At 36.3% G+C, this 25,814-nt stretch overlaps 1 protein-coding gene and 1 pseudogene across 5 annotated transcripts in view; one reads left to right on the top strand and one right to left on the bottom strand.

Moving 5' to 3' along the window:
• The window catches only part of KCNJ3 (potassium inwardly rectifying channel subfamily J member 3), a 188,799-nt gene that overhangs the window by 96,602 nt on the left and 66,383 nt on the right, over positions 1-25,814 (bottom strand). The window lies entirely within an intron of this gene.
• LOC131750609 (thioredoxin domain-containing protein 17 pseudogene) lies at positions 12,816-13,260 on the top strand (annotated as a pseudogene).

Genomic DNA, 25,814 nt, shown 5'->3' with positions numbered 1-25,814 from the left:
ATCACTATGCTGCACACCTTAAACTTATAGAGTGCCAAATGTCAATTACATCTCAATAAAATAGAATAAAAAGAAAGAAAATAGTTTAGATTGAGAAATCTAAAATACATAACAAGCCAATACCAAAATAAAAGTTCAAGAAAAAACTGTCCACTTCTACTTCCACTTTGCCTTCTGAAGAAGCTGCATGAGAACTGGAGCTTTTACTTGCTTTTTAGATGAATTTAATCTCAGGGAGTAACACAGAACCTGGCCCCTAATTGCAGGTTTAGATATTTTGAATGTATTTCTTGAATGAATAAATAAATTCTGTTTGCCAGTGCATTTGTCCCATTCTACTAGGCATCTTGCTGATTAACCATTTGGATCTGGTGTACTTTCTGCTTGAATCACCATTCTTCACTGTGAAAAAATGTGACTTGTTCTTGTCAAATAATACTAAAGGCATTCTGGTCTCTGCTTGGATGCCCTGGTTCCCAGACTCCTGCTTTAACTCTTCTGCCTTTATCTCCCTCAGAGCTTTTAGATCACTAGTTTATTTCTGTTCTCTACAGTTGTACTTCCTTACTTCCTATTCTACCAGCTCTGACACCTGTCCATATTGGTCAAAAGAGCAGATTTCTTGGTCAGAGTGTAGTTTCAAAATCTGATTTAGTTAATCACTAGCTGTATGAACTCAGCCAGGTCTTGTAATCTCTTTTCGACTCACATTATTTAAAATGATAATAATAATATAATCCACCTCATAAAAATTAAATGAGGTAAAGCATGTGTAAACAGTTCGCTGAACAGGATGGACTCAGAAAGTTCAACGAGCAATAAGAAACTTTATTTTTTTAACATTATAGCTTTCCAAAATTAACTTTGTGTGCCCCCTTCCTCCTCTTCCCTGGACAGAATTTGGGTCACATACTTTTGATTTTTAACCACTTTCAGAAGTTAATTAATAAGCAGTTCTTATATGATGTATTTTAAGCTACTAAAACTTTAATCTTAACCAATTAAAACTGCAATACTGCCCTAGATCAGGCACAACTAATAATTTCCAAAGGCCGACAGTAGAGGTGGGACTTCCCATTTTTTTTGGTATTCTTCCCTGTGTTTTCCTCTCCTCCTTTAAGTTCCACCTCCTCCTCCTAGCCTCTTATCACTAGACATCTTCTGACTCCCCAGACTGAAGAAGGTGAGGAGAAACACGAGGATAAGTTCAAAGTCTTATTTAACTAAGGCTGTCGAAATCCAAATACTAGTCTGTCGAAATCCAAAGACTAGTCATCTCTATTGGGGTACTTTTCTGATTTATTCAAAGATCACCCTCTTACCTTGCTGGGGTCCTCCCACTACCCCATTCCTAGGTAGAAGGAGCAAAAACCCCCTAGCAGAACCCTCCAGACTCTTACTCAACTCCTGCTGTACATTCCAGAGAGCTCTTCTCTGCTACGACAACCACCTTTGGAGGAATATAGATTTGAAAACATATGCCTTCTAATTGGAAACTCATCCCCTCAAACCCCAGAATCTCAGTCATCAAAAATAAGGAAACACTCTTACATTTTATGATTACCCTTATAAAGATGTTTGAGTTTTCTGAAGGGGAGGGCAACTTTCTGCAAAGCACATAACCTCACAACAAAATTACAGTGAGAAATGAAAGACGAACGAAATAGCTAAATGTTAGTGTATCTATCATCCTGCCTTGCTAATCATTCATTTGGGAAGCCTCAGAGTAATTTAAGAGTGTCCGTTTCAGGACAAGTATTAAGAGGAATAATGAAAGCAAGTGGAGGAGATAAGTGAAGTTCATGCAACAATATAATTAGGAAAGCATCAAAAGTGTCAGAAGAAGGTACAAGTTATGTCTGGTGTCTGTTGCTCTATTTCCCTAGTAATTTGGTTGTCAAAGTAAGATTCACTAAAGTTCAGGTTTGTTCCATACATGACTGTATTACCTGTGAAGGCAAAATAGTATATCTTTTTAGTTCTTTGTATTACTTTGTGTAATTTGGTCAACGTGTCTTGAAAGTTATGCTATTTTTGGACTTTTATCAGAATACTATCTGGTATCTATCAGTTCATGAAAGGGAGCCAAGATCATGCCCCATGATTACAGTGGTATTTATGAAACAGATCAGTTGCCTTCCCCTTTTCCTACATGTAGTAAAACAGCTGCTTGTTATTGAACAGACTGGATGGATCTTGATTTCTGTGAATTTCTAAAATATTAGGATATATTATTAATAATATTCTTACTGGAGAACTCTGATCACATTAGTATTCATTTTGTTTACTTAAATTTTGCTTCAAATGCTCTCTGTCACAAATCTTTATTCTCTCCATCACACTGCCTTTAAATTTTTTTCTTCTATCTACCTATTTATTTTTGAATATCCAAAGCCTTTCCTGTTTGGGCTCTTCAGTGTCAAAATTACACATTTCTCCACAGAATGTCAACAAAGATTTTAGATTCTAGAGGACAATGTGGAATACCTCAGTAAATATACATATGCATAATGCTGAGAACAGAGGATAAAGAAAATTATTTTCTCTATGTATCTTTTATGGCTACTTCTTTGTTTTGTCAGAAAGAGTTTATGTTTTAATAAAATAATGATATCTAACATTTGAATGGTGTTTTGTATATTTCAAGGCAGTTTTGAATGCATTATCTCAACAATCAGAGCAGACTTCTGTCCCTATTCTTTTTTTTTTTTTTTTTTTGAGCTACGCGGGCCCCTCACTGTTGTGGCCTCTCCCATTGCGGAGCACAGGCTCTGGATGTGCAGGCTCAGCTGCCATGGCTCACAGGCCTAGCCTGTGGAATCTTCCTGGACCGGGGCACGAACCCGTGTCCCCTGCATCAGCAGGTGGACACTCAACCACTGCGCCACCAGGGAAGCCCAATCCCTATTCTTTAAGTCTATTAAGGTCATAACACGTAGAGTTAGTATTTTCCAAAGAAAGTAATTCTAGTTTCCAAGATCCCTTTGCTCCTCTTTTCCAACAAAGCCTTTCATAAAGCAAACTCACACAATTCAGATTCCTAGATAAAGTAAATATGTATCCTTAGTGTTTTCCTCATATAAAAGCCCCATGATATTCCAACAAACAAAGTAAACTCAAAGAAATAGTGGGTTTAATTTCCCCTGGGTCCAATGACTTCTTCACTTTAGCCTGATTACTATTAGGCCCTAGATACACAGTAACTTCTGGGCTTGCTGGTTAGAAAGAAATCTAATACTCAGAAATCCTTGTGCTTTTTCTTATTGCAATATTATACAACTAAGAAAAAGTCTCAAGCTCTTTATGTCAAAGCTAAAGCTAGAAGTCCCAGCAGTGAGATTTTAACAATTTTGTTTTCATTTTTTATATTATTCTATTTTACTTTTTAAGTAAATTTTAAAAATCATGCTTGAAAATGGAATTGGTGTTTGAGGAGGTAAGCAACAGTTGTCTGGAAAATTTATGTATGCACAAATCCTTATTCTTTAACAATGTTGAAATGAATAATGATGTGCTTAAAGTATAAAGATTTCAAGAATATAGCAGGTTACCTTCTCCAAAATTATTTATCATTTTCACACTTGAGAAAATCACTTCATTGAAGAATGCTCCTCACATGTCTTAACTTGCTGTTTTTACTCATATAGAGTACACTTCCCAGTCTGATTTTATCAGTTAACGGTATTTGAGCTTATCTACTGCAGGAGATAGTCTGAAATTGTATCTTTGCATTTCCTAGAGCTGCAAACACAGTACTTTTCACATAATGGGTACTTAATAAACATTTTTAAAATTGAATTGAAACCAAAGACAAAAATGTACCATTTTCCACATAAGTAACATATTTTACAAAATGTAAAATAATCTCTGAGCCTTCAGATAATTAAGGGTTATGAAAACAATATAACACAGGACAACCAATAATAGCAAAAGTTAACATTCACATCAACAAATATTTGACCACGTGGCAAAGGTTTCTCAAACCCTAAAACTGAATTTCAGAGTGAGAATCATGAATCACTCTAAATCAAGAGAAGATAACATAGTTTTGTTTAAAACTCTCTTATTCACATCAAGGCAAATTTTGGATAACATTTTTTCTCCAGGATTTCCCCATGGAGCATGCCATCTCACTTTTTGAAAATTATCCTTTCAAATATGTTTGACTAGTTGTTCTCCTACTTGAGTTAAAAAATACCTCAATCTCACCTAGAGATATCTTTCCCTCAATCTTAAAAACTATAGCAATACTAACATCAGAAAACATAAATATATTTTAAATTAATATTTTAAAAATAAGAAGAACATGTAGCCAAGCAAAACACTTGTCTATTATAAATGTCACCAGCCTTCTCAAATTTTCCCATCAATATTTATATAAAACACTATGGGGCTTCCCTGGTGGCGCAGTGGTTGAGAGTCCGCCTGCTGATGCAGGGGACACGGGTTCGTGTCCCGGTCCAGGAAGATCCCACATGCCGCGGAGCAGCTAGGCCCGTGAACCATGGCCGCTGAGCCTGCGTGTCCGGAGCCTGTGCTTCACAACAGGAGAGGCCACAACAGTGAGAGGTCCGTGTACCACAAAAAAAAAAAAAAAAAAAAAAAAAGACTATGTTTGCTAGCAGACAAGCTGTGGTATCAAAGGAATAAGAGAAAATGGCAAAACATCCATTTAGATGCAAGAAAAATTTATACAGTACATTGCTTCTTCTGTAAAATGAGAAGACTGCCATTTTTCTCAGTTGTAGCAGTACAGCACCACAATTCAAATTCTAGAATACCAGCAGTCTGTGGTGTACACCAGGACCACTCATGAGTTCATATTTAAGTAACCTCTATCCACCCAAAAGCAACTGAATACAATAATTTGCAATAATTTGTAGTTTCTTTCTTATATCTTCTCTATATTTCTGTTCTGCCTGGTACACATTTTGTATGAACTATATTCATGTAGATTGTACTTATCTTATTTATCAGTAAAGAATATAGATATGTGATATGTGTGTGTTTCTTCTTACTCTCTCTGATTGGCCTCCTTTACTGTATCTTAAATATTGGTTATCTTCAAGACTCTTCTCATCTCACTTTTCATGCATTTCATGGCAATATCAGCCACTCTATTTTTTAAATTTCTTAACTTTCCAAACTGAAGAAATGGTATGGACAAATGCCTAAGTCTTTTCCTGAACATTCTTCCCTCCACACAAGGAGATTTTTGACCAATTAACACAAGTATACTTTTGATTATATTACAAGGAAGGGTAAGATTACAGTCACGAACATCTTTGAATCTCATTTAGTTGGAAAGCACCATGTAATGATAGTTGGAATACTTGAGATGACCACCAAAGGATATATGGCTTCTCAAAAGGCAGATAGAAGAAGTTGTTTTCCACTTAGAGGGAGAATCATGGGGAAGAAAATACATGAATGCAGAAGGACACAGTGTAAGTTCAAGGAACCTGAGAAATACAGGTTGAATAGTGGGGAAAGTATGCCACACTTATCTACATGTAAATCCACCTGGATATGGCTTTTGTATTTATTAAGTTGCTTATCATGAGAATTGGACTTGGGGAAGTTTGAGAAAACTGAAAGAATAAGAAGAGGTAAATAGAGACCTCCCTGGTGGCACAGTGGTTAAGAATCAGCCTGCCAATGCAGGCAACACGGGTTCGATCCCTGGTCCGGGAAGATCCCACGTGCCGCGGAGCAACTAAGCTCATGTGCCACAACTACTGAGCTGGTGCTCTAGAGCCCCTGAGCCACAACTACTGAGCCCGCATGCCACAACTACTGAAGCCTACCCACCTAGAGCCCATGCTATGCAACTAGAGAAGCCACTGCAATGAGAAGCCCGCACACCTCAAGGGAGAGTAGCCCCCGCTCACCACAACTAGAGAAAGCCTGCGCACAGAAACGAAGACCCAACGCAGCCAAAAATAAATAAAATAAAACAAATAAATTTATATATATATAAAAAGAAGAGGTAAATAAACACCTCTGTAATGCTTGGAGCAGTCACATTCATACCTTGCTCTTAGTTCCCTAGGGTTTCTAAGCAGCATCCAATGGTTGCTGTGGTGGGGAAAGGGGAAAGGCAAAAGGAGGGAAGAACAAACAAGGTTGACTCAATCCCTGGTGCGGAGCAGTTCTATAAAGATATGTTGAAATTCTACTGAAGTTTTATTCAAAAAGACAGTGAAAAGGGCAAATAAGAGAAAAAAATATTCTGAAAATCAACTATTTTTTCAGAAGGAATGCTAGGAGAAAGAACCATTAGTGAATGGAGGAGCTGGAAAAACAACAAGAGGAAGACAGTGCAATATCAATAATATTTCATGTTACAGAAAATGCAAGGAGAATGAAATGGAACCTTGATTCCAAAACAGAATACAAAAAAATGTTTCCTTCGTGTTCCAAGTATGGAAATCTTTTTCATCTTAATATATTTTTTAACTGTTTTTAAATTGACATACATTCTCTAGAGTGGCAGAAAAGACATTTATTTGAAGACTAAAAAAAAAGCCAAACAATATCACCAGTTGTTCCCACTTGATATCTCAAGTCCTCTAAGTTGTAAATTAAATTTGAAAATAACAAATGAATATTCTCTGGTTTATATTTGCAAACATAACAATTAAATCTTCTTCCCTTGTAACATGTGCATTATACTGATACACCATGGCTAATTCATCCTTAGTTTGCTCTTCATTAAAATTAATACATTTTATAATTCAGCTTTCAGAAAATACTGTGCTAAACAAAGGAGTATATATATTTTCCCATTTTATTCACTTGACTAAAATGAAACTCTTTTTATGATAATACCTTTATTAATGATGCACAGCAATCTTGATGCCATCAGAAAAGGTTTCTATTTGTTTTGTTTGCGCCAGTGTAATAAATAACAGGAATCTTGAAAATATATCTGCACCTCAATGGTACAAAATACAATAACATTGAGTACTAAGAAACAATCTGACTGACTGGAAGTAACATGGGGAATGACATTTCATTCCTCATATAAATGGTGTCCAATAACCAATTGTTAGTTTTGTAGCTTTGGTGGATTACATCATTGATCCAACAAACATTCCTCATGTCTATTGTCTAATACCCCATAAATGAGTAAAATATCTATAACTTTGAGTAATTTTTTTTCAGAAAGGGCCTTTAGTGTCCCTAAGTTCCCAAGGGTCTATAGAAGGAAAATTTTATAACCTTCTCACATCAGTTCTTAAAGTGAGGGGATAAAAAGTAAACACAATTTTCTAACTAGTGATCATTTCAGTTCTAAATATATGGAGTCAAAACTCTATTTCAGAAGTTTCCATCAGATTTTTAAAATAGGTTCATTCTGAGTGAGCACAGCGATTATATTATAGTCAATCCATTTCCTTAGAAGATGACATTCATATCACAACAGGTAATCCTAAAAGACAGATACCCATCAATTTCAAGATTGAAACTTTGAAAGGAGATGGTGACATTTCAAAGTTGGTCCAGACATTTAGTCATTAGTCTTAAATTCATTGGCCCTAAATATGACTCTTACAGGCTGAATTGCATTCTTTTATATAAATAATTCATGTGCTGAAGCCCTAACTCCCAGTACCTCAGAATGTGACTACATATGGAGATAGGCACTTTAAATACGTAATTAAGTAAAATGAGGCCATTAGGGTGGGCCCTACTCCAATCCGACTGAAGAGGAAATTCGGACACAGAGACCAAGGATGAGCACAGACAGATGAAATACTATGTGAGGACACAGTGAGAAAGTGGCCATCTGCAAACCAAGCAGAAAGACCTCAGAAGAAACTAAACCTGCCAACAGCTGGATCTTGGATGTCTAGTCTACAGAACAGTTAGAAAATAAATTCCTTTTGATTAAGCTACCCAGTCTGTGGTATTTTGTTATGGCAGCCGTAGTAAACTAACACAATGATTTTACCACACATCTTTACCATTTACATGAAATTGCACATTTTATTTAATCATCAAATAGTCTCTATGAGTGAAGAGTTTATAGCAACACTTGGAGTAAGGTTTCACTTACATAACATTAACTTGTATTATCTGCTATTAGCACACTTGGATCACAGTCCAGAAAAGCTCTCCCCCTCCTAATCCTCCTCTTCTCCCTCCTTCCTACCACCATCAATTATTCCAACAGCAACAAAATCTCACTAGTATGTTGTAGGAACTATTCTAAATGCTTTATATACTGAATCACTTCATTCTTGCGGTTCCACAGTTACTGTGATCATTTTATTAACTGGGAAATAGACACAGGGAGGTAGGTAAATTGGCCAAAGGCACAAATCCAGGCAGCCCAACTGGGACTATTTTTGACACCATAGGGTTTAAAAATAGCACTCTGCCTTTTAGAAAGTGACCTTGTCTTCCATTTTGGCTTTATTATAAAAGCCAAATCTTTTATAAAAGTCATAACTGTTTTCTACTCAAAAGTTTTTTTTCTTTTATATAATGTCAATAACTTTTTGGTTCAGATAGATAAGCTAAATATAAATTTTGTCCAGTTTAGAAATGGTCATAAATAATATTTCTGTGATAAGTGAGAACTTGTAAATATTAAACATTGTTTGAAAATCCTTGGTAACATTTCCAATTGGAAAACCAAATTACCCTTGCCACAGTTATTGCTATATCATTAAAGTAATACCTTAAAATTTAATGTTATATTATGAACTTCCAACTTTATCTCCCGTCAAGAAGTTTTTAAAAATGGATTTTAATTTAAAGTTTATAAAATGGAAAGAGTACCAAACTCTTCCATCATTTGTTCATAAATCCAAGTTGAATTTCATTATGATATGTGTTTGAGAAATAGTTTACTGCACCAAATCCAATAAAACAGTAGTAATCCAAATGCATTCTAAGGCTTTAGCATACATAGAATTTAAACTAGGCATTTAAAAAATAGAATAATGGAAATAGTTACTAGTGAGTTTCTTGTATGGAAAAGAAACACTGTGTCTTATAGTTCAGAAACCTAGAGTATAAGGTTACCTGAGTTCAAATATGACTCCACCACTTTGTAGCTGTGATATTTTAGGCAAGTTATTTAACCTCTTTGTGCCTTATTTTCCTCTGCTCTATAGGGATAATCTAGTGTCTACAGAGTTTTTATGAGGATTTAACAAGTTAACATTTATAAGTCACTTAAAACTGTGATTTAGTCATGGTATCTTCTATATGTTTTTTAAAGACATAGAAATATTATAATTTTGTGGTTAATCCAGGAAGTTAGTGGTGGCAGAAACACATGTACTAAGGAGCTGTTCTCTTACTGTGTCATGAAAAACCACATTCCCATGTTTCCTTATCTCTGTCTGATTCCAAGTGAAACAAAATGTCAAAAAAACAAGGAATAGATCTGTGAACATTACTTAAGCTCATTAAAAAAAAATCCTGGAATCATGCAAAATGCACTAGGGGATGCAGATAAAAACCTTTAAACGTCCATACCTATTCCAACGCTCTTGAAATCCAAGCCATTTTTATTGCTCTGAAGTCGCCTCTGAGTATTTCTTCACCAAAACATGCTACAAGTACTCTCTCATGATTTAAATGTGGAGCTCTTCATTCAAAAGGCATATGTAATTTGGGCTGAAGTAATGTAATTTTAACCCTTATTCTCAGTTTGTATCTTCACACACCCTGGTCAACTGAGAAAGTAAACAAAATAAATGGGAATATCTTGTAGATGACAGATCTGAGTAGAGACTGTAAGAAACTATCTCTCTTCCAAATATTTCACTGAGGCAGATTGCAAGGGAACATTTTATTAGTTCCCATGCATGGCACCAGACAGGCAGTTGGGCACATAGTTTTATTAGCAGACAGTTTATCATGTCATTTTGCGTCCATTTTCAGATCTGTAAAATGCATGCTGGAGGTGAAAGTATGTGTGTGTGTGTGTGTGTGTGTGCATGGGCTTTGTAGACATATGAATACTTATGCAATGCTTCACAACAGTTTAAAACGGATGTTTCACCCATTTTCAATCGCATGTAGAGTAAATAATTATGGCTAACATTTGTCTAGCACTTACCATGAGCCAATCACTGTCCTGAGTATCTTAGTTATATTAATTCATTTAATCCTTTCAACATCCTTCTCAGATAGGCACTGTTATTATCGCTATTTTACACATAAGGAAACTGCGGCATAGAAAGGATAAGGAACCTGCCCAGAATTACATGGTAAGCAGATAGCAGAACCACATTTAACCAGGTATTCTGGCCCCACAGTTCTTCTTCTCAGGCACTATGGTGCTTCTTTAAACTACCTCATCAGATAACACTAACCAATAATCACTATGCACATGAGCAAGAAGAAGCTCCTAAGATATCACAAATTAAACAATAATTTGCGTAATTCAATTTCACTGACAGGCCAAATAATCACAAGAACAGCTTAAAAGGCACAAAGAATTATGTATCCATTTGAGAACATTTTGCAGAACTCAAAACCACTGAACATTCTGCCCAGCCGTACACACCAGTTCACCATTGTGAGCCTGACCCAATAAAACACTGAATAAAAGCAATTGAATTAATTAAGTCTCTACTGAGCTCCCACTAAGTATAAGGTAGGCAAAGTGGGAGAAATAAAAAGTCACAGATGAGTTGCACACTTAGATCATTAATCTCTAGATGTAGATATAGCTACAGTAAATAAATTATGATACAGTTCAGACAAGTAAGAAGTATCCAAATATTTATTTTTTCCCTTTAAGATCTATTTTTATCTTACTATATCATCAGTAGCCAAGAAGCAAGCCAATCAGAAACCAAGACCTTAAATGCTATGGAATTATATCATTTTAGTAATTAAAATGCATATTACTTAAGTACAAATTTCTAAACAGAGTCCTCATGGCTAATTCTTGCATCTATATGTTTGTTTTATTATTGTGTTGCTTCTTTTTTTCTCTAGACTGTTATTACTGTCAACAAAACACTAAAATTCAAAAGTTTTTGATGTTTTACTACTAATGTAACACTTGTAATCTTCATGTAAATAATTGAGCACGATTGTAGGGAAAAAGTTACAGTCATAAGGCTCATTGATTTTCCAGGGTGAATTAACTTCTTAGTGCTGCTATAACAATTTACCACAAATTTAGTAGTCTAAAACAAATTTACTACCTTACAGTTATATAAACCAGAAATCTGAAATGGGTCTCTCTGGGATAAAATCAAGGTATCGTCTGGGCTGCAATCCTTTCTGGAAGCCGTACAGGAAATTAATTTCCTTGATTTTTTTCCATCTTCTAAAAACTGCCTTAATTCCTGGGGTCATGGCTCCCTTCCATCTTCAAAGCCAGCAATGGTTATTTGAGTCCTTCTCACATTTCATCACCCTGACACTGACTCTTCTGATTTTCTTCTCCACATTTAAGGACCTCTGTGAATACACTGGACCGCCCCCAGATAACTCAAGATACTCTCCCTAATTTATTTATTTATTTGTGGGGAGGGTAAAAGGAAGGACAGCTTTATTGAGGAAGCCGGCAAACCTGGGGACTCTTCCTAATTTAAGTCAGCTTATTAACAACCTTAATCCCACCTTCCACTTTAATTCCCCTTTGCCTTGTAGTGTAACATAATTAGAGGTCCTGGGAGTCATGTGAACATCTTGGGGGGGAGGCTTTGATTCTGCCTACCAAAAGAGACCATTCTTTCTTGGATATTTATAAATTATTCATACTAATCTTTCTGTTCAAGGAAATTCTGAGGGATAGCTTCTAAATGGATGTGCATAACATATATGAATAATACATATGGATAAAACAAGAACATCAACCACAAACCTCCTGTAGCCCACACCTGAGAGACTGTGCAAGCTGGAGCTCAGGTGTCTCTCACTGGACCCATCCCCTCTCCCTCCAGCTAACCCACTTCAGCAATAATTAGGTTCTTCTACTCCGTCCCCACTTCTGTTACCTTGATCTGAAGTCCATCTGCTTTTTGCTCTTCCTGTTCACTATTACCAGTCTTTTCCTCTACTAACATCCTTCCCACTGATGACAGTCAGTTTCTATGATGTTAATCCTATTACGCCCCCTCTGACTAAAATAGTTCTCCATCACCTATGGGATAAAACTAAGTCATTTGAGAAAGTAATCTGTCTCAGTGTCCAGTAGTCAAATCACTTGACACACAACCCTCTCTCTCACAACATATACACATATACATGTGCACGTGCGCATGCACACACCTCCCCATATTGAAATATTTATTGTGCACATTTGCCAGACAGTCTCCTACCTTTGCACCTTTTTTCCCTTTCATAAAAATCCCTTCTTTGTGTGCCTCAAAAACTCCTTTTAGTAATTCGGTTCAAATATTTCCTCGTGAGTAAATTCCTCCCTGGACTTTCCAAGGTAGGATTTTCCTTTTCTGTATCCCCTTATATAACAGTATATATTACTCTATTAGTGAGATTATCACATTACTCTGGAATATGTGTTCCCACATTTCTCTCTGTCTCTCTCTCTGTGTCTCTCTCTGTCTCTCTCTCTCTCTCACACGCACACACACACGCACTCCTTTTGCCTCTTCTCCTCTCTTCCCCTCTCTCTCATTTCTCTTCCTCTCTGGAATTTGATCCCTTCAAGAGCAATGGTACAACTATCATTTTTCAATCTATTCAACATGTAACTGGAGCGTCTGGTGACACTTAATAAATATTGATGAAATAAAAGTAACATTATAATAATAACTATCACTTTCCAACATCCTTCACCATGCAGAGCTATAAAAAGTATCAGGTTGCTCCCGATGGCCAGCTACAAAGAGGTGAGCGTGTACGGCTACGTGGAGTTCAGGCAGGAGGTGGAGCAGCACAGTGGCAAGACCATTTTCGCCTAGTCTTCTGGTTCTAAGGACGCCGAAGGCAAAAGCTGGTGCCCCGACTGCGTGCAGGCTGAACCGGTCATACGAGAGGGGCTGAAGCATGTTGGTGAAGGATGTGTGTTCATCTACTGCCAAGTAGGAGAAAAACCTTATTGGAAAGATCCAAATAATGACTTCAGGAAAAAGTTGAAATTAACTGCAGTGCCTACACTACTTAAATATGGAACACCTCAAAAACTGGTAGAATCTGAGTGTCTTCAGGCCAACCTTGTGGAGATGTTGTTCTCTGAAGATTAAGATTTGATGATAGCAACTGTGTCTTTATTTCCTGATTTGCTCTAGTATAAAAGAATCTGCATACTTGCTTTGAATTCATGTTAGCAATAAGTAAATAAATGATGATGTAAAAGAATTGGTACATGTCTAAACACTAGAGAGTGCTATTAAAATGCTCATGAACCCTCAGTTTGCTTTAATATATGGGTATTTTTAAGCTACCATAGGTAAAATAATTATTCAGGAGTGGCAGTAATAGCACAAAGGAAGCTATTATTGGAGATGACAGAAATACCTAAAAGCCCCTAATAGTGCAGTAGACAGCTTCTAAATCTCTAGAGGAGTTAGGATCTTTTACCTTAAATTCCATGAATTTACAAAGAACTGTTATTCCTAAAACTCCTTCTTTGGCTTTAGAATGTAGAACTTAACCTAACCACTGAAGGGAAGCACAGCACATCTAATCCAGCCTCTGCTTAATGCTGGCAGTTTTGTTACAGCTGTCTGAATATGCTTCACTACTTGGGATGAGGCGGGTGGCAGAGAGGTCAGAGACCATATAACCTAGTGATGGGAAGGACTCCAGCCTATGAGTCAGTCTCACTGATTATCACTTACTATCTGTATAACCATTAACCTGTCTAAACCTCAGTTTCCTCCTTTATGAACATGGACAGTTCTGAGGATAAAATGAGAATGCAGCTAAGCACTTAACATTGTGCCTGGTTTGTGGTATCTGCCAAATAAAGGTCAGCTTTCCCCAAAAAATGTATCAGGTCACTGGCAGTGAATGGGAAAGGGGGGCATGGTGAAATAGAAACAAAAGATAAAGAGAATTTGTCAAAGTGACAGAGAAGAGGAAGATAACTTATGACTTTCTTTTTTTTTTTTTTTTTTCTTTACGCTGGCCTCTCACTGTTGTGGCCTCTCCCATTGCAGAGCACAGGCTCCAGACGCACAGGCTCAGCGGCCATGGCTCAAGGGACCAGCCGCTCCGCAGCATGTGGGATCTTCCCGGACCGGGGCATGAACCAGTGTCCCCTGCATCGGCAGGTGGACTCTCAACCACTGCGCCACCAGGGAAGCCCACTTATGACTTTCACAGGATTCTTGATAGTTTTCTGGCTTGCACTGGATCAGTAATTTTTGATGGCAGACAAAGTCAACTCATGCCCCAACTCTGCATCTTTCCAATTTGATGATGATGATGGTGTGTGTGTGTGTGTGTGTGTGTGTGTGTGTGTGTGTGTGTGTGAAAACTGGTTGAAAAGACTTCTGAAAAAATTTCTTTGGAACATTCAGAAACTGAGTGATTGGTATGTGTGATGTCATTTTAAAATAAAACATCAGAACATAATTCCACTCTTCTGAAAATCTAATATTTTTAATGTGGAAGGATTTTTTCCTATTTATTGCCAATGGATTACTACAAAACAAAAATATACAAGATAAAAAATAATGAAAGTTTCATAATCTTGTGAAACATTGCTAAACATTTAGTACTGTCATCTCTTTCCAGTATTATCAGCATTGAACTATATCTTCAGTGAGACTAGGATATTAATTCAATATAATCAAGAATAATTTTGTAAAGTACTTAACTGTCCTTACTGAATAATATTGTAGAGATATGATCACATAATTGAAAGAATATTTCCTGTATTAGGTACAGAAAAAACATGTTTTACTAAATATTAGGGTTGAAAATTACCATGAAATGTCTGAAATCTTCAGCTTCAAATACACTAAATTTAATTAAATAGTTTATATATTAATTCATTAATTATATGTATGTCAATATATTCTGTGCACTTCTTTATCATGACCAATAGTGAGCAACTGCTTTTATTCAAGTTCCTTCCCCATCTATTCTCTAAACTTCCGGGCAGAGAGGGAGGATGAGAAGGAAAAACGAGGGAGTTGAAAGGCAAAAGGCCTAAGAATTCCTTTCTCCTGAATTCCTTTTAAAAATGCTCATAAATTTTTTTTTTAAGTTTGCAGTTTGCTATGAACTGCAAAACAAAATAAGAAAAAAGCAAGCTCAGCATTTTGAAAGGAATTTTTGTCTGTCTCATAGACAAGTCAAGTGTACCTAAACACCATTGTCTCCCTCCCTCCTGGTACTTTTCCCATCTCCCCAGGTTGCCCTGGTTTAAACTCTTGTCCTTTCAATGTTCTATGCAATTACTTATGCCCAGTCATTTAGCAGAAAACTTCTATACAATTCCAAAGGGACATATACTGAATTCCCTTGATTCTAAAATGAATGTTGTGTTACATAATGACATTAATAAAATGTATTTTAATTCAATGAGTATATTTAATAAAATCTTATTATTTGATTATTTTTAATGTTTACTTATAAAATATGCTATAAATTCAATCTTGTATTTTTTAGCAGTAGTGACTTTTAGGAAAGAAAAAAAATGAAGAATTTATGTATTTAGGAAACATCCAACATAGAAAAAGATAGACACCCAATTCTGTGATGCAAACAGCCCTGTAATACAGGAATATGATACAAATAACATAGATGGGTGGTTTAGCAAAAACTCTTCTACAAAATACTGGTTCCTGAATAACAAAATAAACTGGCCAACCTTTTTTGAAATTATTTTTTAAAATTTTACCCAACAGGAAAGACACTGTTCTGTGATATTCAATAAGTATTATAAAGAAGGCAATTCTTTTATCTTAGAAGAAATAAAATTTAGCAAAAATAAAATTCAATGAGAGAGGTTAAAAAAGAGTAATAGCTGCATGGGATGTTCATTGGAATTTAATAACAAAAAAGTGTCCGATTATTATATTGTCATTATAAATGCTAAAAATAAGTGACATCCTTAAAAGCTAATCATGGTTTAGAAAACTTATTTTGCATTTGTTTTTGCTAACATGTTTAGAATTCTAAGTTCTTTCCATGTATTACAGAATTGCTTCAACACATTACTTATAAAATTGGTAATTTTAAGCAGGGTACTTGGTTTCCATCAACTGTTAATTATAGTGTTCCCACCTGATTTCACCATTTCATCAAAATATTTGCCCCTTTATTACTACAGTTAGTTTTTTTAAATAATGGAAGCACATAATGCTTTAAAAAATAAATATTTCTCCATGAATGATTAATTTAAATAATTAAATCCTAAAATAAGTCAAAGATGTTGCAGGGAGTTATAATATTAGTCATTTGTGAATATAAAACTCTAAACCAATCAATTCTCTTACTTTGAATGTTTTTATTATCGGGGTATAATAAAGATTGCACTGTATATAAATATTTGATACAAAATATTAAATTTACTCATCTGACCATAAACTGCTTCAAGTTAAAACACTGAAGAAATGCAAATGGATAAGTATAGCCTTCTTTATCCAAGTGCTGTTAAGTCAGTGTTGGAGATGAAATGAAGCGGAGTTTACAGACATGGATATTATTTTCCATCTGAGGGAACTAGTTCTACTCTAAAACATTTCCTTTAAAGTGTTTGTCCTGGACCAGTGAGTTTTTTTGGTTTTTTTTGGGGATATGTGTCATTCCAGAAATTATGTGCTTGAAAGCAAATTATGATTGGCAAATGATAGAAGGTATACTTGGAAATAATTAAAATATTAAAGTTTACTGTCCAAAATTTTTTAATTTAATAAAATCGGAGACCAATATCCATCCTTGGCCAACTTAATGTGATAAAACTACATTTGATGATGTTTTTTGTAGCTCACTGGGATGCCATAATTGGAAATATGAACTCTTAGGAAAGGACAGAGTTAAAGAAAACCCTCTAACAATTATGCATTAGTGGTATTAACAGTTGTATATAAGTCTAAAAATAGCTGAAGACTAATGAATTTGTATCTAAAAAATTATTCTCTGACAAAGTATTAAAGAAGTAATGTAACATATCATAATGACTACACAAACGTTTTTATCAGGTATAATTTACATATAAAGATATGCTCTCAAGTATGAATATTAGACATTCAGTCATTTTAATAACCCTTTAAAACTTTTAAAAGTGCATAAAAGAAAAATATGCAACCCAAAAAGGGCAAGGTCTGAATTATTAAAATAACATGAAAATACTAGTGATACTACATCAGAAACAAAAGGTGTTAATTGAAACACGACTTCACATAACTCTTAGCTCAACGGTTCTTGACATGTGGGAGAGAAATGAATTTGGCAGAACCACGGATCTGCTCAAAACCAAAAAGTATTCCAAAGAAACTCTGGATCACAAAATCTCTCCCCAAACTCTAGGTACCTAATATCCTAATGCTTCCATTAGACTACTCCCGAATTCCTATTTTAAGAATCACACTTAAGCTAACTACCTAGTACAACGGCCCATGGTCCAAAAATATGCCAGATTTAACAACCATTGCTCAGACACACTCTTAAAATTCATCTTTTGGTGCTAAGCTCAGCAGTTATCAAAACAGAAAGCAATCCCATGGTGTCATGCTTAGAAGAAATTCAGTAAATTATTCAAGGAGCTGTTTATGTATTGAAAGCAAAGACTACATTAAAATAAGTATAAATCAATTAATATAAATTAAAAGTTAATTTCAATTGTTAAAATATGTCATTTACCCCATATTGAATATGATAACTTTTAACCCAGAGCCTTTTAGTCCCCATGTTTACTTCACTTTATTGCTTTGTCCCAGTCTGTTCACTGGAATTTGCCACCGGACTTCCTAAAGGCCGATGATCTGTACATCAAAAAGCACTAACTATCCAATGATTTTCACAGGAATGATAATAAAGTAAATTTAAACTTGGAAATATTATTTTAACATAATACTGAGTTAGTATAAGTGTTTTCGAAAAAGAAATTTCAACACATTTGGTTAACTGCACAGTTGAATAATTATAACTTTCTGAGCTTTTTTAGACACCGAGATTGGTAAAGGCAAGAAGGCTTGAAAAGACTGCCACTGCCATTTCTGATCCAAACTACAAGAAATGGCCTCTGAAAACAGAAATTTAAGGATAATAATTCAGAATGATTCTCAGATTTCTCATTGCTCTGATTTTCTGAGGTAAAGTTTAAAATCAATCAAATATTTTAGACGTGTCTTTACTTGTCAAAGTACATTTTCTTTTCCACCAATTACGGGAAAGTAACAAGGAAAGTAAAAGGTTAAGATTACCATTTATCATCATACCGTCAAAAACCATATTTCAAGAACAAAATCAACTGTTAATGTAGATTTTATATTACTGTGTTTCAACCATTCCAAATTCCATGATGTGTTTTTGTGGTTTTTTTGTTCTTTTTTTTTTTTTTTTTTTTTTTTTTTTGTTTGCGGTATGCGGGCCTCTCACCATTGTGGCCTCTCCTGTTGCGGAGCACAAGCTCCGGACACGCAGGCTCAGCGGCCATGGCTCACGGGCCCAGCCGCTCCGCGGCATGTGGGATCTTCCCGGACCAGCGCACGAACCCGTGTCCCCTGAATCGGCAGGTGGACTCTCAACTACTGCGCCACCAGGGAAGCCCCATGATGCGTTTTTAATACCCATAAACTGTACATTAGAGTTTTCTTTATTCCAGGAGTATGCAACAAATTAAAAAACAACTGAGATAAGAAAGAAATTGTTACCATAGTCATTCTCAGCTTTTATCTCTGTTCTCTCTCCTTCTTCAATGTACTATCCCAGGGAGAAAATAAATGTAAGGAGATGGGGATAGGGGAATGAGACTGATCCACTGAGTATATTATTTGGTATATAAAATATGAAAACATTACTGCATCTTTGCAAATAATTTTAAAATCCTTTATCTCTGTTTAGATTTCTCCTTAAATTCAAGTTTTCATTATAGATGATTGGTTAATGTCAATGTTGGCTTATGACATCACTCAAAACCAGTCATCTTTCTCAGTGTCGGTTTATGTACTTCCAGCCCTGACACAGATTTTCTTTCATTTCCATCTTGGCATCTGTTTCCCAGAACACAAGGGCTAAATGTCCACAACCCTATGTGGTTTCTCTTATTAATCTCAAACATAAACAAGAGTCATTCAAACTAGTATATTATTCCTGATACTTTGTAACAAGTCACCCTTTGTGTGAAGCCACCACTAATTTTGTGCTCCAAGTTCTTTATTTCATAACTTGTATAACCCACCTTGCTAGTATCAATTTATCCCGTAATGATTAGAGGAATCTACCACCTGACCTCAGTGTAAGGCTATGGTTTTGCCATCAATCAACGACATTGTCTCGTACCTAGAGTCTACTTTCCTCTTGAAAAGTGTTTGTTTCTTTTCCACTGGACTCTCAGAACACTGTGACCATGTTGGATACAGCCAACATCAACTGTAATAGAGAACAATGGCTTGATAAATGGCCCAAGGTATAACGGGTTCTACCTTTTGGAATACACTACCTCTAATTCCCAGAGTTGGGTCTGTCCTATTCTGCCTCCTTACCCTTATCTTTTCAGCTATCTGACCCCAGTAACTTTAAACTTTCGTACAGATTCCTTCTTACTGCTATCAAGTTAGCTTTCCACAGCATCACTCCACGTTCATTAAGCAATCTCCCAACATTTTTATCTAGTACTTTCATAACTTCATTTCCTATATTTGATATGTTTGCAATTTACCTCATGTATGTGAGCTATAGATTCAAATTTATTTTTTTCCAGATGACCCTTTACTTGTCCCAGCATCATTTATCAAAAGCCCTGTTTGTGTGTGTGTGTGTGTGTGTGAGTATGTGTGTGTGTAATAGACTAAACGTTTTTTTTCTTTTTTCATCTTCTGAACAAATTACTTTTAACGAATAACCTTTAAAATTTATCTTATTGAGGCTTATTGTTTATGAAAGGAAATTTAACATTTATTTTATCACAAATTTATCACATCAATCAAATTCTGCTGGCACCTTCAAAAGTATGGTTTCAGGGCTTCCCTGGTGGCGCAGTGGTTGAGAATCCGCCTGCCGATGCAGGGGACACGGGTTCGTGCCCCGGTCCGGGAAGATCCCACATACCGCGGAGCAGCTGGGCCCGTGAGCCATGGCCGCTGAGCCTGTGCGTCCGGAGCCTGTGCTCCGCAACGGGAGAGGCCACAACAGTGAGAGGCCCACGTACCGCAAAAAAAAAAAAAAAAAAAAAAAAAAAAGTATGGTTTCAGTATTTTGTTCTAAGGGAGCTATCATCCAGAGATTAAAGTAGGGAAAAACAAAACTCCTTCTAATAAACTAGTTAATGAAAATTACAGGATCTTTATGGATCCTTATGATTCCTAACCTAACCCTAATTAACTACCTCCCCAATATTTCAAAACAATAACAAGAACAATATTTTAAAATTAATCAGTCGTGAAATGAATAAAGTAACAAAACACAACCCCCTTAAGTCAGAAAATCATCTAATTAGAAATGGTACAAAATAATCACTATACAATAATTCATCCTTAACACACTGCAGGCAAGAAAGAGATAAAAAAAAAAAAAAAAGAGGCAAAAAAATCCTATTTCTCAGTTCCTTCAATCTGCCAAATATGCTGCTTCCAGTTCCCAAGAGCTGTGCTGGAGCAGAATTTAGGACTAGGAAGATTTCACCAACATGAATTCTACTCATCTTTCCAAGAAGTCTCAGTGACACAAATTCTTAACTAATTTGTTTGGTGCACAATATCTAGAATTTCAAAGAAGACTGTTGAGACAGCTGTGAAATGCAAAGATATGAACTAATGGAGAGGGCATGAGAAAGCGTAAAAATATTATATTTTTGTAAATATGTTTAATACTGAGAATTTTAAATTATTGAATTTCCTCTAAGTATGGAACTCAATTCAAAATTTCATCTCTCATTGTAGTACTTTTCCAAAGCTAGTGATAATACAAGTCTATAGACATAATCACAATTAAAAATTTCTTTTGGGCTTCTCTGGTGGCGCAGTGGTTGAGAGTCCGCCTGCCGATGCAGGAGATGCGGGTTCGTGCCCCAGTCCGGGAAGATCCCACATGCCGCGGAGCACCTGGGCCCATGAGCCATGGCCGCTGAGCCTGCGCGTCCGGAGCCTGTGCCCCGCAACGGGAGAGGCCACAACAGTGAGAGGCCCGCGTACCGGAAAAAAAAAAAAAAATGTCTTTTAAAAGTCTTCAATTTGTTACTGAAAATTTATATATTATTATTTCATATTATTTCTCTATTGGCATTAAAACTTCCAATAGAGGAATAATATGACTAAGCAAATTTTATTAATAGTTTCATGATTCATAAAGCTTCCCTTCCACCCATATCTGCAGTAATTCATATAACCACAGAATGTTGGGATTGGTATATAGAATCTATTACAAATGGAAAGAATGTCCAAGCAATTAAATAGGATTCGGATTTTCAACCAAAATAAATTTGCTTTAATTATAATGGCATTTATGCAATCTATGGCACAATTTAGTAAAGGTTATTGAAAAAGCAAAAGCAAGGAGATTTGGAGTTTAATTAAAAGTGACAGTTAAGGCCCATTCCAAATAACTTCTTACAAGAACCTTACCTAGTACAGCCAAGATATTGATAACCTATGAGTAGCTTAGTAACCCTCAGGTAGATACAGTGATAAGGTCTAACATATACTTAAGATAATAGCTCAGTTTCAGCATTATCAGACAGTCCCTATGAAAATGAAAACTATAAATAAGAATGGATTATTTTCACTAAAATTTCTTCTTTCTACTTTGAGTAACTTAGAAAATCCTCTAAAACCAATCTCATTTTCTTTGAGGATTGAGCTTTAGCATAATGGCAGAAGAAAATTTGCAGCTCATATCCATCTTAAGTTTCTTACCACATATTCTTTTACAAGTCATGATGATGTATCATGTCAGAAATATAGTCAGACCCTTTAAAATACGTTACTGTTTATATAAGGAACTAGAAACTGATGTCAATTTTTTTTAAAGTGTTTAGAATGAAAATGTTTAAATTGGCAAATGCACAGATTTCCACACTTTCTTCATTGCTCCCTTCCTGCTTCAGTAATTTTTTCATTACCCTTTTATCCAAAAGAAATATCTACTTATTCTGTTCATTAAATAGTTAAATTCAAACAACTTACTCATTATTTATGTCCTTAATAACTTGGTAGGCATTTTAAAAACTAGTAACATAAATCAAAAGAAAAATAGCATTTTATTTCATTCCTAAAAAAACACAGGTACTTACTCTTGTCACGTGCACACCTGTTTGGCGCCATATCTCAAATCCTGTAAACACTTTGAACATCACTACCCCCATTTTCTGTTCCATACTAATCTTCCTTCTGGTAATAGCTTTATATCACAACACTGTCGAAAACCTACCCTTCACAAAGATATGACATCATCAAAAGTAATGTAATGCAGTCAGTCTAACGTTGAAACTGAACTAAGCTGAGCTAGTAGTTTGGGGGGTGTCTGGCAAATATTACCGTATTTTCCTTGAAAATGTAAAATATTCCACAGCCCCTGTGAGTTCAGTGGGGTACCTTGGCACATGGCTTGGGAACCACAGGGCTAAGGATGAATATAATCACAATAACAAAACTCAATGTTGGGACTCTAGGGATCACAAAGAATCATTCATTTCAGGGGTTTCCCTGGCGGTCCAGTGGTTAAGATTTGGCACTTTCACTGCCATGGGCCCGGGGTTTGATCCCCTGTCGGGGAACTAAGATCCTACAAGCCATGCGGCCAAAAAAAAAAAAAAAACCACCGAAAACAAACGACAAAAAAAGAATCATTCATTTAAAGACTATTAATTTGGGCTACCCTGGTGGCACAGTGATTGAGAGTCCGCCTGCCAGTGCAGGGGACACGGGTTCATGCCCCAGTCCGGGAAGATCCCACATGCTGCGGAGCGGCTGGACCCATGAGCCATGGCCGCTGAGCCTGCGCGTCCGGAGCCTGTGCTCTGCAACGGGAGAGGCCACAACAGTGAGAGGCCCGCATACAGCAAAAAAAAAAAAAAAACTATTAATTTTATGCAGTAGGAAATGAACAGAACCCAAATCAAAGATCATTAAGGTGACAAATGCATATTGAGTGCCTGCCATATGTGGGCAGCCGCACAAGGCACTAGGAATATGGTGCAGAACCAGGCAGAAAAAGTCACTTCCTTCCTGAAGTTTACATTCTAGCAAAAACAACTAATGCAAAATATCTAAATAAATATTCATGATGTCATTTTATTTGTGGTAAGTGCTACAAAGGAAACTGACAAATAGCATAGGCTGATTTGAGAATAGATAAAAGTGGAGGGAGTCAAGTTACTTTAAGGGATCCAAGAAGTCCTCCTTAAAAGAAGTAACAGTTGCAGTAAGCACTAAAGCAGTGGGTCTCAACGGAAGGTGAGTTTGCTCACCATGGGACATCTGGCAAAGCTTGAAAACATTTTGGTTGTCATGACTGGGAGGGACGCTGCAGGTGCTCTAGTGGGTAGATGCCAGAGATGCCGCAAACATCCTACAATGCATAGCACAGCCTGCATGCACCACCACCCTGACAAAGAATTATCTGACCCAAAATGTTCACGATGCTGAGAAGCTTTTAAATAGGTATGTATGTGGGTGTGTGTTTGGGGTTGGTGGGGATCAGTGGGCATCCCAGGAAAAGGGAACAGCACATGCAGACTCCTAAATAGTAAGAATATAGCGCATCCACTGAACCAAGAGAGGGCTCGTATAGATGGAGGCTAGTGTAGACAATTGCAAATTCTCAAAATTCGCTCAAGAAAGGTAGGGGAAAATGTAATCAAAAAGGCTATTCTGTCTGAATAATCCTTAGGGTAAAAGGAAGAAGAGATTAGTGGCTGTAATTTTAATTATTCAAGGAAATGCCAGGCTGTATATAGTATTCAACTTTTCCTTCTGCTGTAAAATGTGACACAGGGAGGAAAATAAGTTATCTACACAAAGGCCTACACAGTGATTAAATGGCTGTATCACGGCTTGTGTTGGTCTCTGAGCAGCTGTGAGATTCTACAGTTGATCAAGCATAACTTGGTCAAACCAAAAAACCTAAAGGGACAAAGAAAGGAGGGCATTTTATGATCAGAAATGCTTTCACCCTTTAGCTTCCATTTTAAATGATTACTTTCATTACTTTAAACATTGGTATTTCTTTTATCCCAGAATATAATTGATATAGTTACAGTATTTTCATACTTAATTTGGTGATGTAGTAAGCTGACGACAGAAACTGATGCCACAACTGAGTACAGAGAGACTCGTGTTTAAACAACAGCTTTGGATAATCCAGGTGCGATCACCATATACCTGCTATAAACCATCAGACAGAGGCTATGATAAGCAGAATACACTCTTTAAAAAGCCCTCCTAATATGAGTAGCTGCACAACAGCAAAGAGAAAGAAAAAGGATGTGTTTTTTTTATTAAACATCTAGTTTGTATGTGATAGGTTTAGAGCTAAATCTTCTCACTTGTTTATATTCAGCCTCTCAAATATCCTCATGTTAAGGCAGAGAAAACTGAGGCCATACAAGAAGTCACCTGTCCAAATCAGACTAGATTCATTCTGGTCATGGCATAAAAAAGAAATTAGAAAGGCACTGTATAATGTATTTAACTTTTTAATAACCAGGTGAAAATCTCACAGAATTGATTGCCAGAAGTGTAAATCCCAAAGTTACTAATATAAATGTACTGGACTAGGTATTTTCATTACTTTATCATCACAACAGTTCTGGAAACCTTTGGAATTGTCCCTCGTGTTACAGATGAAGAAACTAAGGCTTGGAGAATTAAATAACCTGCCTGAGCAGATAATTCAAGGTAGAATGGGGAATTCTCTGCACTTTCAGCAGACCACCTGCAGGGAACCCTTTCCCACCCCTCCCCAACCCATTTCCTCCAAAGCTTCCCAGCCTTCTCAATAACCAGTGCAGGTTACCTACAATATTTTTCAAGTCAATATGCAGTTTAATATGACAGCCACAGTTAGAAAGGATCTCATCCATTTTCATTTTCAATTTGTTTTCTCTTTTTGATACTATTTCCCAATGTGCAGGCCTCCAGGATTAGAAACCCTCTTATCATATCCCTCTGTGTTATCTCTTGACTTTATATACAAAATCCTATTCGTTTCTGCCAACAAACCTTGGAGATAGGAAATATTATCAATCCTGCTGCACAAAAAATGGAAACCAAGTTCCCAGGAGGTGAACTGGTTTTGCTGGGGACACTTTTGTAAATAAGTAACTGTCAGGTCTTCAAACATCTAGTCTGGATCTCACAACAAGTAACTGCTTCCCTCATCTTCAACCAGCCTTAAAATTCTGGCCCACTCTCTGGGGGGCATGTGGATACATCACCTATATACACTTGGTAAGATTGAATGAACCTCTAGATCAATCTCACCAAAATAAAAAACTTTTAAAAGTAGATACAGCATTTGTTACTTGATACATAATATTAAAGGTATTTTCTTCCTCACACTGGATCAGATCAGAGCCTTGCAAAGCAATTTCTTCAGAAGGCATATTTGTTTCCTATTTCTGCTGTAACAAACCACCACTAACTTAGTGGTTCAAACACAAATTTATTATGTTACATGTCTGGAGGTCAGAAATATAAAACCAAGGAATTGGTAGGACTGAGTTCCTTCTAGAGGCTCTAGGAGAGAATCCATTCTTT

The sequence above is a fragment of the Kogia breviceps genome, chromosome 2 (assembly GCF_026419965.1).
Source record: "Kogia breviceps isolate mKogBre1 chromosome 2, mKogBre1 haplotype 1, whole genome shotgun sequence".
Taxonomy (NCBI): Eukaryota; Metazoa; Chordata; class Mammalia; order Artiodactyla; family Physeteridae; genus Kogia; species Kogia breviceps.
The sequence above is the reverse complement of the archived record's forward strand: the minus strand, read 5'-3'. Positions and strand labels throughout refer to the sequence as shown.